This window comes from Enoplosus armatus, chromosome 1 (genome assembly GCF_043641665.1).
Source record: "Enoplosus armatus isolate fEnoArm2 chromosome 1, fEnoArm2.hap1, whole genome shotgun sequence".
In the NCBI taxonomy this organism is placed as follows: Eukaryota; Metazoa; Chordata; class Actinopteri; order Centrarchiformes; family Enoplosidae; genus Enoplosus; species Enoplosus armatus.
In genome coordinates this window covers 26,771,711-26,785,832 of record NC_092180.1, presented here as the reverse complement: position 1 = coordinate 26,785,832, position 14,122 = coordinate 26,771,711, and positions in this window count along the sequence as shown.

Sequence of the window (14,122 nt, the reverse complement as noted above, 5' to 3'; positions counted from 1 at the left end):
ATCGCAGTGCAGTCTCAATGAGCCGCTAGCATGTTTGTAGACCACTAGTCTTGTTTAATATGTACATGCATTTATATGTTTATCCATCCTGCATGCCTATGAGGAGTCTGTAGTAAAATCCAGGCTGGCAGGGCAACGCTGCTTACATGAAATCTTCTTCAATTATTCTTTTTTGTTGTGTTGGGTATGTCTGCATTACCCATCCAAAAGGATGACATTATATTATGCAGTGTGGTTTTTTTTTATGTTAATTACTAGATCACCCAAATAAAAAAAAGCTCTTCTTTGCTTCGACCCCTCCACAGGAAGGTCAGGGCCCAGTGTCAGCTGCAGAACATGACCCCAGATTGTTAGCGACTGGGCCCCCCTGACTGACCATTACACTGTGTCGAGTCAGCCTTGTTTGCAAATTAAAATTCTTTCTCAGCAGTTGATGTACGATACAAATGTAGCTGTGAGAGTTGCGCTATTCTGTTACAGGTATTTAAATGCAATGCTTCTCTTCCTGTTTCTGGCTCTGTGCCTCTGATATAGGCCATGACAGACAAGGCCGTCACCAACAGCAAAGTGAGCGTCCGACTGCCGAGAGAGCTGGATGCTGGATCAAACAACACGATTGTGTTCTGCATGCTCACCTGGCCTGAAACAAACGGGGTCAGAGACCACACTTTTTCATGTCAAATTTTGTAGAAAAGAATCTTCTAAAAATGTTATTGGTTTTTTTTTAATGGGCCCAGCCTCGTTTAGTTTTTCCCATTGGTTATGACTCCATTCAGTTATGAAACCATTTTATTCATGTCAACAGAGACTGCAGGTCATTCACAGTCAACATGTCCTTGTCTTTTGTCAGTAACATTCGAGTGGTGTCATGTTATTTCAGTTTTGAGCAGGGGAAGTTTTGGAAGCAGAGTGGTCCTTTACTGCGCTTTGTGTATTTGCGTTAAAAGCATTTTTGGAAATGATGCAAATCGTTGCGGTTTTGCCATCACATTTTAACTTCAAATTCACCCTGTTGCACCTTCAGGATTAATTGTGTTGCCAGTTATGAGCTTCTTTCTTCTGGCTGCATTATTTCGTTAATGGAGTGGGTGTGCCTCATGGGGAAGTGAACAAGGTTTGGGCTGGGTTGGTAAAAAGGGGAACACTGCGTGAAATGCCACAAATCTGCCTTGGTACCTGTCGTGATCATTTTTGAAACTGAATGAATATGTTCAAGCTCACAGATCTTGGAATGACCACATAGTTTCTTCTCCAACTGACCACCAGCTACTCATTTCAACCACAGGAGGACAAACAGTGTCAAGCTGAGTGAGATAAATAGGGCATGTATAGGTTCATTCATGCTACGACCTGCATTGTTGTATTTCATTGATTGAATTTAATGGAGTGATACTAAACTAGTAGAGCTACTAAAAGCAACTATACATTGCATTTCTGGGGACACTCTCTCTTTGGTGTTGAGTTTTTTTTTTATTGGCTTTTTATTTATTTATAATGTGGCATTGGCATAATTGATTGACTGTATGTCGTACTCTAGACCTCCGATGTGTTATATGAGAGCAGACTGGTCGGCCTGAGTGTGCGAGGCAAGAACATTTCGGGACTACAGGAGCGTGTCAACATCACAATGAATCTTACTATGGGCATAAATGTAACTACAACTTTATTCCACAGATCATTTACCATAACACGAACCTCTGTAACCTTGCATTATATGCATTATAAAACCTGATGTTAACCTGGTATATGGCTGTGTCACAGGAGACCCAAAAACCCATGTGTGTGTTCCTAGATTTTTCAACCAAGGGTGAGTATCAAGGCATCACGTCTGTCACAATAATAACAATAGGTTTTGAGGATGATACGTTGGATTGGTGATTGATGATAAGTTAAAATGTGACAAAATCAATAGTGTCATGGATCCGTCTGTCTGTGTATTTGACTCGGCAGCATATAGCAGCAATGGCTGCCAGACCCTGTGGGAGCGTGGTCAGAGTCACATCACCTGCTCCTGTGACCACCTCACCTACTTCGGCGTTCTCATGGTAGGCCCGGCCCTTTTTCATCATGCAAAGTAGAACCATGGAGAGACGGTCACGACGAAGTGACCCGTTTATTGAGGCTGCACATTCAGTAGAAGAGCATCTGAAACTGTTTTCACATGTGTGATGCTTTGTTTACGGTAGTGATCCATGGAAAAAAATAAAATCTGATATTTATATCATAAAACACAGTACAAATTTCCTACAATAGGCCTTTTTCGTCACGGCAGACGTTTAAACACAGCAGCTTATTGGAATTCAGCCATCGTTCATTTTACTTACACGTGTGCTTTTCATGACAAAGTCTTCTGTGTTAAAAAAACTGCCTATTAAATTGATATTAAATGCAAACTACTAGGGTGAGCAGATGAATTCACTTGATACCCATAAAATACATACAGCACAACAGCGACAACTGGGCCTCACAATGAATCCACTGTGTTGCATAAAATCTTTTTTAAAAATAGGTGTAGATATGGGCCCCCTGGTAGCTCACCTGGTAGAGCGGGCGTCCCATATACAAAGGCTGAGTGCTATCACTAAATGGCACAAAAGTTTAAAAAATAGTCTTATTCTACACATAGTGACTTTAGGTAAGAATGGCAATACCACAATGTCAATATACACGAAAAATTAAAAAAATTCCAAAATATCCTGAAATTTTATATTGTAAGTAGAAGTAGTCATTATGTACAAGGGTGGTTTTTAATTATAATATTACTGATGCATTAACATAGTGGTTAATTAACATAAGGTATTTCAGAGTGGAGCTAATTCAAACTACATGCTATGCACATAATTTCATTTATAACTATGCACCATAATTGGTCATACTTGTATATTTTGTAAATGTGAGTCCTAATCTGCTTCACCAGTAAGTATATCTACTCTATCAAATAAAAGTAACGAAGTAAAGGGACAACACCTCTCTGTAAAATGTGATCTTTCTCCACAGGTGTCTGCTTCCCCCTCACCTACAGACCAGAAGATTCTGACTTACATCACTCTGATTGGCTGTAGCCTTTCTCTTTTAGCCCTGGTTGTCACTGTTCTGCTCTTCATCACAAATAGGTGATTTTATTTATTCTTCCCTGGTGGACTAGTGGTGATGACTCTCCTCTCATCTTTCATTGTCCTTCATCCCTCCTTACATTCAATCTCTCCTCCACTCTCTAATTTCATTGCCACCATGATGTGACCAATAAATCTGCATGTAATTCAACGCTCACCACGGACCAATTCTCATCCGTCTGACAGAAAAGTCAGAGCAGATGTCTCCATGAAGGTCCACATCAGCCTCACCATAGCCCTGATCCTCCTCAACCTGCACTTCCTCCCTAGTCAGGCGGTGGCAGCACAGTCCTCTGCTGGGCTTTGCCTTTACATGGCCCTTTCTCTTCACTATTCCCTGCTGGCCTCTTTCAGCTGGATGGCCCTGGAGGGATTCCACCTCTACCTTCTCTTAGTAAAGGTCTTCAACATCTATGTCAGGAGATACTTGCTCAAACTCAGCTTGGTGGGATGGGGTGAGTAGAGTGGCCAAGGCCAGGGAAACTACACGTTGTCAGCATTGATTGAAGCCTTACCTGAAAGAATCAAGCCCTTACTAAATCGTTGTGTTTCAGGTGTCCCTGCAGTCATTGTGTCCCTGGTGATCCTCATAGACAGAGACACATATGGACGTGTCCCTCTGGACTTGTCTAACCCCAGCACTGCAATGTAAGGAAGAAGCAGGAACACATTCGCAAGCATGTACAATCTAGTAATCTAATAATGAACAAGTGCATTAGGGTTTCTGTGTATTGGGTTGTATTGTTTTGGTTTTGGTGCACAAACCCCATTCACAGTAAAACCCATGTCATCAAGCATCTGATTGGTTAAATCCCTACTAGCTCCAGGGATACTTTTACTGCATATAGATGAATCTTTAGTCACCTACATTCTTACATTGACATTGTTATTACAGACTTCATATTTGACTTTGCAGCGTATGAAATTAAATCCTTACCTGTACACTCTCTCTTTGTAGATGCTACATAAGCAATGACATAGTGAAGATGATGACCACTGTGGGAGTGTTCAGCTTGGTGTTCGTCTTCAACGTGATCATGTTAGGGGTGACAGTCCAACGCCTTTTGAGTCTCCGCAAGAGCAAAGAGGTTCGAGTCCATCTGCGTTCTAGTCTTTTTGTCTTTAAAAAGAAGGATCTTCAAACGACTAGTCTGGTGATATTCTATGTATTTCTTGCTGTCAACAAACCATTGAGCCTCACTTTTGCACTGGGGTGACATGTTCCCGACAAGTGTTGTTTTGGTCTTTTCATACATTTCATCACCGGCCTTAATCTTTATCTTTACAGTTGCAAAAGATAAAAGATAGTTGCACGTACCGTCGGTGAACTACAGTCTCTCATAGAAAGCACTCAAAATGGCAATGACATAATACGTATGATTCCTGAGACCACAGTTTTAAACTGTGGCAGTTTTGGCTGTTCACGCTACCAGACAATATTTCATGGTCTCTAACTGGTAGTTTCTGACTATTGTTCTGTCAATGACCTGCTACTGTGTCATTTTACACTATATTTTTGCAAGTCAGTGTGGACAGAGTGACTGTGACAGAGCCAAGCGAGACATCTGTACCCTGCTGGGAGTCAGCACTCTGCTCGGCATTACCTGGGGCCTGGTCTTCTTCTCATTCGGCAACCTGACCACTCCTGGCCTCTACCTCTTCTGCATCCTGAACTCACTGCAAGGTCTGCACAGCCTGCTTCCACATGTTCAGCTCTATCCAGTGGTGATGTTTCAGCGAATATGACAGAAAGGTTGCATATTTCAATGACAGCTGTGGCAGTTGTAGAAGCAAAGTTGATTCTCTTGGTTTGACACTTATAATGGTGAGAAATGTATCAGGGTCATAGGCTGTATGAAAGAAGTGGACGTAGCCACCGTGACTGAGACCATAAACTCATTAGGAAAATGTCTACTGAGGTAATGAATCAAGTGAGAAGTTGGGTCATTTTCCCATTGACTCTAGACTACAATCTGACAGATCAGATCAGTGGAGTCGCCCCCCGCAGGCCGTTAGAAAGGTTTATGGCACTCACTTTTCGGACCCAGACCAGAGGTTGGTGCTTGACCAGAGTACATTCTGGATGGGGCACAATAAGTGTGTAACTACTGAAAGCTGACCATAGCAAGCCTTTACATTGCTACACATGTTTGTGCCCAATCTAACTTGGTTAAGACCAGGAACTGCAATGCTTTGTCCATGCCAGACTACACATAGGCCAACTTGGGAATCTCCCACTGTGAATGTGTAATGGAAACACAAATTTATCCATCCGCATGGAAGGGGAAAAAAATATTGTAAGAGACTTACATTGCCAAGAATAAATGGTGCATAATATTAACACACGTGCTTTTATGTACAGTGTATATCAGTCTGACTATTTGTATATTGAACAGTGTCCTGACGCAGCCAGATCGTTTATCAGTTGCATTTGCATAATTGGCGTGATCCTCCTGTACTCCCTCTGACACTCATCTCGTCTCTTTCTCTCCCTCGACTCAGGTTTCTTCGTCTTCCTGTGGTTTGTGATGTCTCTGAGGAAGACTGGAAACTCGGCTCCCAAGACGAGTAGTGAAACACGCAGCACCAACAGCCAAAGCTAAACCCAACACACCAGCAACTGACATTTTTCTTTCGTGTGTGTGATTTATACAGAAATGCAGTAAAGTCTGCCATTATTATTTCTGCCTAAATCATGACGTTTCCATGTACGAACGATTTAGCAGAGAAGCAAATACGCTCGTCAGAGGTTACTCTAATATTAAATGTGACTTATATGAGCACCCCACAGTTTCAGTGCTGTTTTTTGTTCTAAGTTTTGATGTGAATCGCACACCCTGGTGCTGAAGAGGTTCTTAGGTGTTACAACCGATACCCCCACCCAACGCGGATATCACATTGAGTGACGGCTGTCCTACGACCTAATCTTTAGGTTTTCGAACGGACTCCCAAAATCTACACGCAAGACTTCCTTAGCCTGCTGAGGGAGCCTGGTTACGTTCCCGGAATATCATAACAATGAGGCCTATATAGTTGACTATGTGCCAACGACCGGATATTAGCAGGAATATCCGTGTGTGATAGGAGTTTGAAGATTGGCGGTACCCCAGTAAGACCCTGAAGGAAAAGATCGATACTGAGGGAGGTCCACACGGAAGGGTGGCAGACACTCGCCTGGTTTCACACTGGGCCGCCTCAAATGCCCAAATCCCTAATTCACAATTTAGAGATAAATTTAGGAAATCCCTCCCTGTGTCCCAACTATTTAGAAACTTTAACAGTAATCTCCAAACAATCCAAAGCAGCAGCAAAACATCAGACAACTGAGTTGAACCTATTTAACATGTCCTTCCATGTTAAACATCATAATATATACATAGCAGCTTTCTTAGAATTCATCAATCAAAGCCAAATTATTATCTACTGTCAGCATATCTCAAGGAGAGGAGTCTTCTTACCTGAGGGGGGGCTACCTAGATGATCTCAGAGAGGAGCAACACAGGACTTTGGTCAGAGTGTACAAAGTACAACCCGATTTTATTGGAGTTTTAACAAAAAGAATAAATGGATACAAAAATGTTCAAAAAGGAAGAAAATATAACAATTTGGTAACAAAGTCTCACGAACAACCAAGGCAAAAACCTAAGCAGTCAGTCAGAGTCGCACACGCGCCCCCGACCTCCTCTGTCTTCCCTTTTTGTACCCTTTCCCCCCCTCCAAGGGGTCAGGGGTTCAAAACGTTTATTTTCTGAGAAACATATCGCTAAACACCATATGACCATAAACCACATTTTGCGAATACCTCATCTTCCCTGCTTTGCAAGAGTGTGATTTCACACTTTGTAGGGTGTCAGGCAGATGCATAAACCTAAACTGGTCTTCACGCCACCTAGACGTCGGTTTAGCAGAATGTATAAGAACAGGCTGACCTGTCACAGGACGTCTGTTCCCTTTTTGGAGAATAGGCGGGTTTAACGTACTTCCTGTCCTTAAAGCTGAACTTAGTTTGAACTTTTCAACTGAGTTTGAAGTATCACTCAGAAAACAAAAAAAGGGGGGTGAGGGCATGACTCGGACACAACATAGGTGGAACACTCAACAGTGCGCTTAGTAAAAACCCTCAACAAAGGGTTTTAAGACAAATCTGAGGGTTCACCAGATGATAGAGAAGATAGGGCGGCAGAGAAACACGTGCTTTCCTGTAATCTTTGCTTCGCGAATTACTAGATAATTTTGCTTTGAATGATTATTCAGTTAAACAAAGAAAAAAAGCCACTCTTTGGTTCAACTAGTGACGACCAGTACACAAATGCAACCTGTGAAGAGGGGTTCCTCAAGCAGACATTGCGTCATTTTAAGGGATCACAAGTTAAAAAGGTTGAGAACCACTGCTCTATGCCTAGCTATTCTTCTACTTTTACCCATTCCGTGAGAAGAGCATGCAGACTCCTTAGAGAGAGAAAGGGAGAGAGCGTCAACTATGTATTCTGGCAATGACGCATGTGCAAATGCATCCACTCCCACTGGAGTTATCCAGAGGTGAGAATGTGTGTGTGTGTGTGTGTATCAGCATGCATTGTTTTAATGTAGTGCAGTTTTTCTATAAACAATAAACTTTACAGTCTCCAGTGTATTTCCCAAAGCATGAGGTTATTGTTCATGAGATCGTGTTGCTGTTGACAGACCTGGTTTAAACTCAGTGGAGTTTAGACTGTGACGTCACTTCTCGGCACATAGAGATGAAACAGACTCACCTGCATTCATTTAGCTGCACTGATACAAAGAAAGAAAAAAAAAGCCAGACGTTTGCATAAAAGAAAAACCTCCAGCAGATCGGAACACAAGCACTGTTTGATTGTTTTACTTGAAGCTTCCAATCATGAGATAACTCAACCAGCACAGCTCACTGGTCTGGTGCATCCCGCTCACTTCAGAGGTGAGAAGAGAACTGCTCCATGCCCACCGAGTATTCATGTAAGTATTTGTTATCCTTTATTGGGTATTGCTATGATAGTATTGTAGAATTACTTGTCCAAGTACAAAGATGACATTCAGTCATTTTTAGGAATTTGATCTGCCAGAGGAGTCTGACATTTGAATACGTTTTATAGATGCAGATTTGGAAGAAATCTCCGTGATGGACTTCAAATGTTTCCCTTTAAAATGAGCCGTGTGAAAGATTTTTGGACAACGGTCAGATTTATCTACTTTTCTTTTTTAGGTGTTTTTGGTTTTTGAATTTTAGATTCAGATCCATTTCTGCCGTGTTACCATTCGGAGGATTGAGCCCATATTTGTCTTTGTTATTCGGGACTGGACTAAAAAGAATAAGAAAAGAGAATGGGAAATAACAAGCATTTCATTGTTATTATTGTCTGCCTGACTTTACAAAAGTATTTTCTTTTGGACGTAAACTGACTTACGGCGGCACTATCTGCACTAAAATGTAGCTTTATTTCTTTCTTTTCATTCATTCCATCAGTCACACATTCAGAGGACGTACAATGGTTCCCTTACTGCTGCCACTGCTGCTGCACGAGCTGCTGGCTGACCAAGGTGCGGACGTCAGTTTTATCAGTTCAGGTTTTGTTCACCAAAGAAAGGGTAATGCAACTATTCAAAATATGCGGAAATAGATTCGTTATTTATTCATTTCTAGCTACTTTGCTATTTATATACTGTTTCTGAAAATGAAAATCTGACTGACTGATCTAACCAGCCTATGTCAGTCAAAACAGCAGTAAAAGAGCACACTGTGGGTAACCTAGCTGGTTCTGTGGAGCTCAAACAGGAAATTAGAAAAAAAAAAAAATGAAGAGCTAGTAACTTGTGTTCAATGACAAATACTGAAAGCCAAATGACTGTGGTCTAAAGTTCCAAGGTACCACAGCATCTCTTCGACTCCCCCCCCCCATCAATGCAGTCACCATACACTGTCGGGTCTACAGTGACGAAAGTCTTAGCCATTTTGCTTCCTTGTGCTTCATAAACTCCTCTGAAGCTGAGAATCATCAGAATATTTATAATGTTTGTAGCGAGCAGGCCTACATTAGACCCCAAGCAGCCGAGCGTCGTGCGCTCCAGAGTATGTCAGGGTGATCTGTATGTGGAAATCAACAAGCCTAGAGAGGATTTGGAGGGTGTGTAGCATTCTAAATATAAGAACGCAAGTATAGTGAATAATAAGAACTTGCAGAAGTACTATTTAAACCACCCATCTGTGTTTACGTTAACAGTCTGATAGGCTAAGGTAGTAAATGAGGTGTTTATTCAGCGTGCTGTTGTTTGTGCTCCACACCATGCAGTCATGGTCCAGAGTCAATAAAAATCTGAATCTAAAAATCTGAAAATGCTTAAATATGCTTTCCTGCTTGGAATTCAAACTGTTCCGGACAATGGTAACATCTGCTAAACCTTTCTTGCTCTGTTTCTGCGGCCAGTTTGTCTCAACATTTCAAACGGCGACATCGCCATCAGCATGGCGCGTGCTCACGTCGTCGACGAGCGGTCTGGCGAGGTGAGATGTGCGGCGGGCGACGGATCGCCCTGCGTCCTCCAGTGCATGTTCAGCAACACCACGTGGTTCAGTGGCTCGTCTGTTTGCCTGGAGGCCAACGTGACGAGCTCTCCCGCCAAGGTTGTGTACAGCATGGAACCATGTAAGTGCGCTGTCTCTCAGGTGGACTCAGCTGAGGCTGGTTGGTATCCATCCCCAGCTGCTCTGTCTCCAACAACGGTACACGTCTGCATCTGAAGTCTGAATCCTCTCTCTCTTCTCAGACACAACTTGCACTGTGTACTTGTGCAGCGACGCCGCCATCTTGCCCCTGATGAATTCACTGGATAGCAACAGCTCTGACCAGAAGGAAATGATGAAACTCTTCTACATAAGGGATTCGTGCGCACAGCTCTTCAGCAGCAACCAGGAAGTCAAGAAATCCTTTATAAAGTAAGTTGTCAGATCTGCTGCAGGTGGCAATGATGGCCACTTTGGTCCAGACTGAAGTATCTCAATGACAATTGGTTGGATTGGCACAGCATTCAGTAGAGACATTCATGGTTCCCAGAGGATGAAAAGAGCAAGCTGACAAAAACATGACAAATTAAGCCATTTCAGTTGAGGTATTAGAAGACTTGTCGTTTACAATACTTTCCCAACAATTAGTATGCTATACTGGGTGCTTTCCATTTCTCACCTCCTTCAATGTTCCTTATATGGCCCAATATCACGAATGACAAATTTAGGAGAGAGGCGAGGACAACATGCACACAAGGGACAAGGATGAGAAACCAGGGAGAGAGAGAAGAGAGAGAGAGGTAGACACACAGCTGCGCTTGTGGGACAGAAACAAACAGGTGTCTTTGTGTAGAAAGAACTAACAGTCAGATGTGTGGAAATGATTAACAGCGACAGTTTGAAAGATAAACACCTGACACCCGAATACTGATTATAGATTGATATGATGAGGACGTCGGGGCGTCACCGAATGTGACCGACAGAAGGAACACAAGCATGTTATCAAATATCTGCGAGAACAGAACGGATGTCAGGGAGCAATCAAAACAGGCCACAAATGTTCAAAATAAAATCTATGGCCTCATCAGTCTGAAGTCCTTCTCAGCCTCACGATGACATTACAGGGATAAAACCTCCCAATTTAAGGGATAGGAGCATCGTCGATGATGGCGGACCTTGATCAGTTTCCGGATCGGGGTCTGGAGGACGGAGGGACGAGGAAGGGGAGGAAGGACACTAAGCAGGATGGAAAGCAGCCACTGTGACAGTCACAGACATAAAGAGGGAATAGTAATGAGGTTAGATGCTAAAGAAATTGCCTCCTAAAACAAATCAGAGATATTAGGCATGAGAATATTATGGCCTGTATGTGATGTGACACTGGGTGCATCAGAGGTTGATACTGGACAGCGATCTGCATGAAAACCCCTAGGCAGCTGTCAGAGTGAGGAAAATATGCCAATAAAAAGAACTGAATCTGACGAACCTCTCTGTAAACTGGCAGGCCATGCTGACAGATACGTGTGTCCGAATGTACTCACTCCCGTTGTCTTTCTGCAGCGCGGAAAGACAGATAATCCATAACATCATGGCGTCGTCCTCCCAGCCCAAGACCGGAGGCTCCACGACCTACAGCCTGAAGGTCCTGTCTCTGAACGTGGTCACCATCGGCGAGGCTGACCTGACGGGAAACAACTCCAGGATCAAGATCGAAGCTCCACAGGTACACAAGCTGTGAGGAAGACGGCGCTGATGAATTTCGGTGGTGAATGTGTTCCACACACTCCCCTACAGCTTGCCATCATCTTCTTCTCATGCCCACTGTCAGCTGCTGCCTCAGAACGAGTCGTTGGTCCCTGACACTTGGCTGCCTGTGAATGCCCTGCGTGCCATCCCACAGGAGAGGAGGATCGTTGGTTTGGTCAGCTACATGGGCCGCAGCCAGTTCCAAGTACATCCTATCCACTACCCTACTTATCCTTATTTAATGTATTTTACATTTAAAATGTAGTCATGCATGGCGTCGTATATACACTGCGTTATAGCCCTCTGTGTTCCCTTTCATGACCGCACTGAAACTGTCTCCTCATCAGTTTGAACAGGAAGATATCTCATCAACGGTCATCAGGATCGAGCTCCTGGGAGAGCACCGCCTTCGCGATCTGAGCACGTCAATCAGGATGAGCTTCAGGACTGATACACACACACATGTGGACGTAAGTGTGTTGGTGCGACATGCGTATTCCTTTTGTGTTTAAGTAACTTGGTTTAAATGTTGTCACGCCTCAGTGGGAACAGACAAGTCCGCCAAGTAGACTCCGCCAAACTCCCCGAATCAGAACGTGTCAACCAAAGTGCCACGTATTCACTATATATTGTCCTTTTGGTGGCATAATCACACTGAACTGCTCTAATTCACCAACACTTTTGAACACTTTTAAAGGGAATGAAAAGAATTCATTGTGATCGCAGTAGAGTGCCACTGGGTTTTTTCTTTTTTTTTTTGTGTATTTTGTTAAACCTACTTTTAATCTATTGGCTGAGCTTCTTTGAATGGGCAGCATGTACCACTGTTAACTTCAATGTGAGCTCTGTATTTTTGTATTTGTACAGAATGACTCATGGTTGCAGTGTCACTACTTTGATGAGCACGGTAGGTGTATGTCAGTTATGTAATTCATTCGTGATAGTCCATCTAAGTATCACGTGTTTGCATGTTTAAAAGCATTTTGATACTGCTTAGTCTCATAGTGTCTATATTGATCTATATTAACCTATTATTCATTTTACAGCCAAAGGGCTTTCTTACTTGATGTAGTCTGGTGCACGTGTGTACGTCTGTATAACAACAATCATAGCTGCGTCTGTGAAATGTGTGAAATAACACATATATTGTGCATAAACGCACGAGAGCACGCAATGACGGGAGGTTTTTAATGAAAACATGTGTCAGCGTTGCGCTAGATGTGGGAAAGGATTCACGTGAGAATGTATACAGTGCAATGTTTTATATGCCTTTTAAGTTGATCTTACTATTTAGACGACCAGCAGAGTTAAACCTGATCAAGCTAACCAAGCTGTGTAATGTTCACATTCCCAGACTGGCTCTGGAAAACAGATGGATGCGAGACTCACAACAGAACCCAACATCACCATGTCATTTGCAACTGTGACCACGCAACGCCCTTTGCCGTCCTGCTGGTAAGATGACACACTGGATTTGACTGTTTTGTCTCTGATGATACGTTAACCAGTTCGTCAAGCCTTTGCTCATTTAGCACCATTCATACAGGAAGTAAAAAATACAACAGAGGATAGTCATCTTTAGTCAGTACTGGCACAGTATTACTCCAGTATAAGACATCTCTCTCTCACTTGTACCTAGATTTTGGTGAAAGCTAACAAATTGCCAACAGTATAATTTTTTTTCTGCAGATGAGAGAACCAATCGCAGGAATCCACTGGAAAATACTGTCGTACATCAGTTACTTGGGCTGCGGCCTGTCTGCCTTCTTCACTGCTTTGTCCCTTGTTATATATGTCTTCAGTCGGTAGGTATACACGCATCCTATGCACTCGATATCTGGTGATATCTGGTATCCTACCAGCTGGTGGCACTGACATCCAACTCAATGAAACAATCATACTGGGCTGCTGCAGGAAAACCTATGTATTGAAACTACACACAGAGGCAGAGACACAAGGGAAAATAAAAGAATATGTATACTGTGTCTGTGTCTGTGTCTGTGTGTATATATATATATATATATATATATCGTATATCGTTTTTTTCAATTAGCTTCTTACTATGAGTGCTGGGATCCTACGAACACGCTTTTGTTTATTTCACATTAGGGATTTCTGTATTCCTTTTTTCTCTGAGCTATTTTAGAAGATAATAGAAGATTTAAAAAAAAAAAAAAAAAAAAAAGCTAAAGTGGAAAAAAAGAGTTGCATTCAACGAGGACTCCGCTTTCTTAGATCACAATGCTGCAGTTCCGCATTTAAGAAATGCCACCACCAAATCCTGTCTGACGATCCAAAAGCCTTTTATCTCGTTCTCCTTCTTTCTTCCTCCTCAGAAACCACAGGATGGATTACTCTATCTCCATCCATGTGTCTCTGAGCGGGGCCTTGTTTCTGCTCAATTCCACCTTCCTCATGACCGAGTGGGGGGCCACGGTGGGGCCGCACTGGGTGTGTGTGTTTGTCGCGGCTCTCATGCATTACTCCTTGCTCTGCTGTTTCACCTGGATGGCCATAGAGGCACTCCACCTCTATCTGCTGCTGATAAAGGTGTTCAACACCTACTACACGCACTACCTGGTCAAACTGTCTCTCGCCGGATGGGGTGAGCTCCTACCATATTTACGGCATGCCGGCGTGGTGTAAAGTGGTGTAAACCAGTTTGAGCCTCTGGTCCACAGAAAGCTACTGAACCAGAGGCTGGCTAGACCATGACTGTGGCATCTGTATTGTATGTGGATAGCAT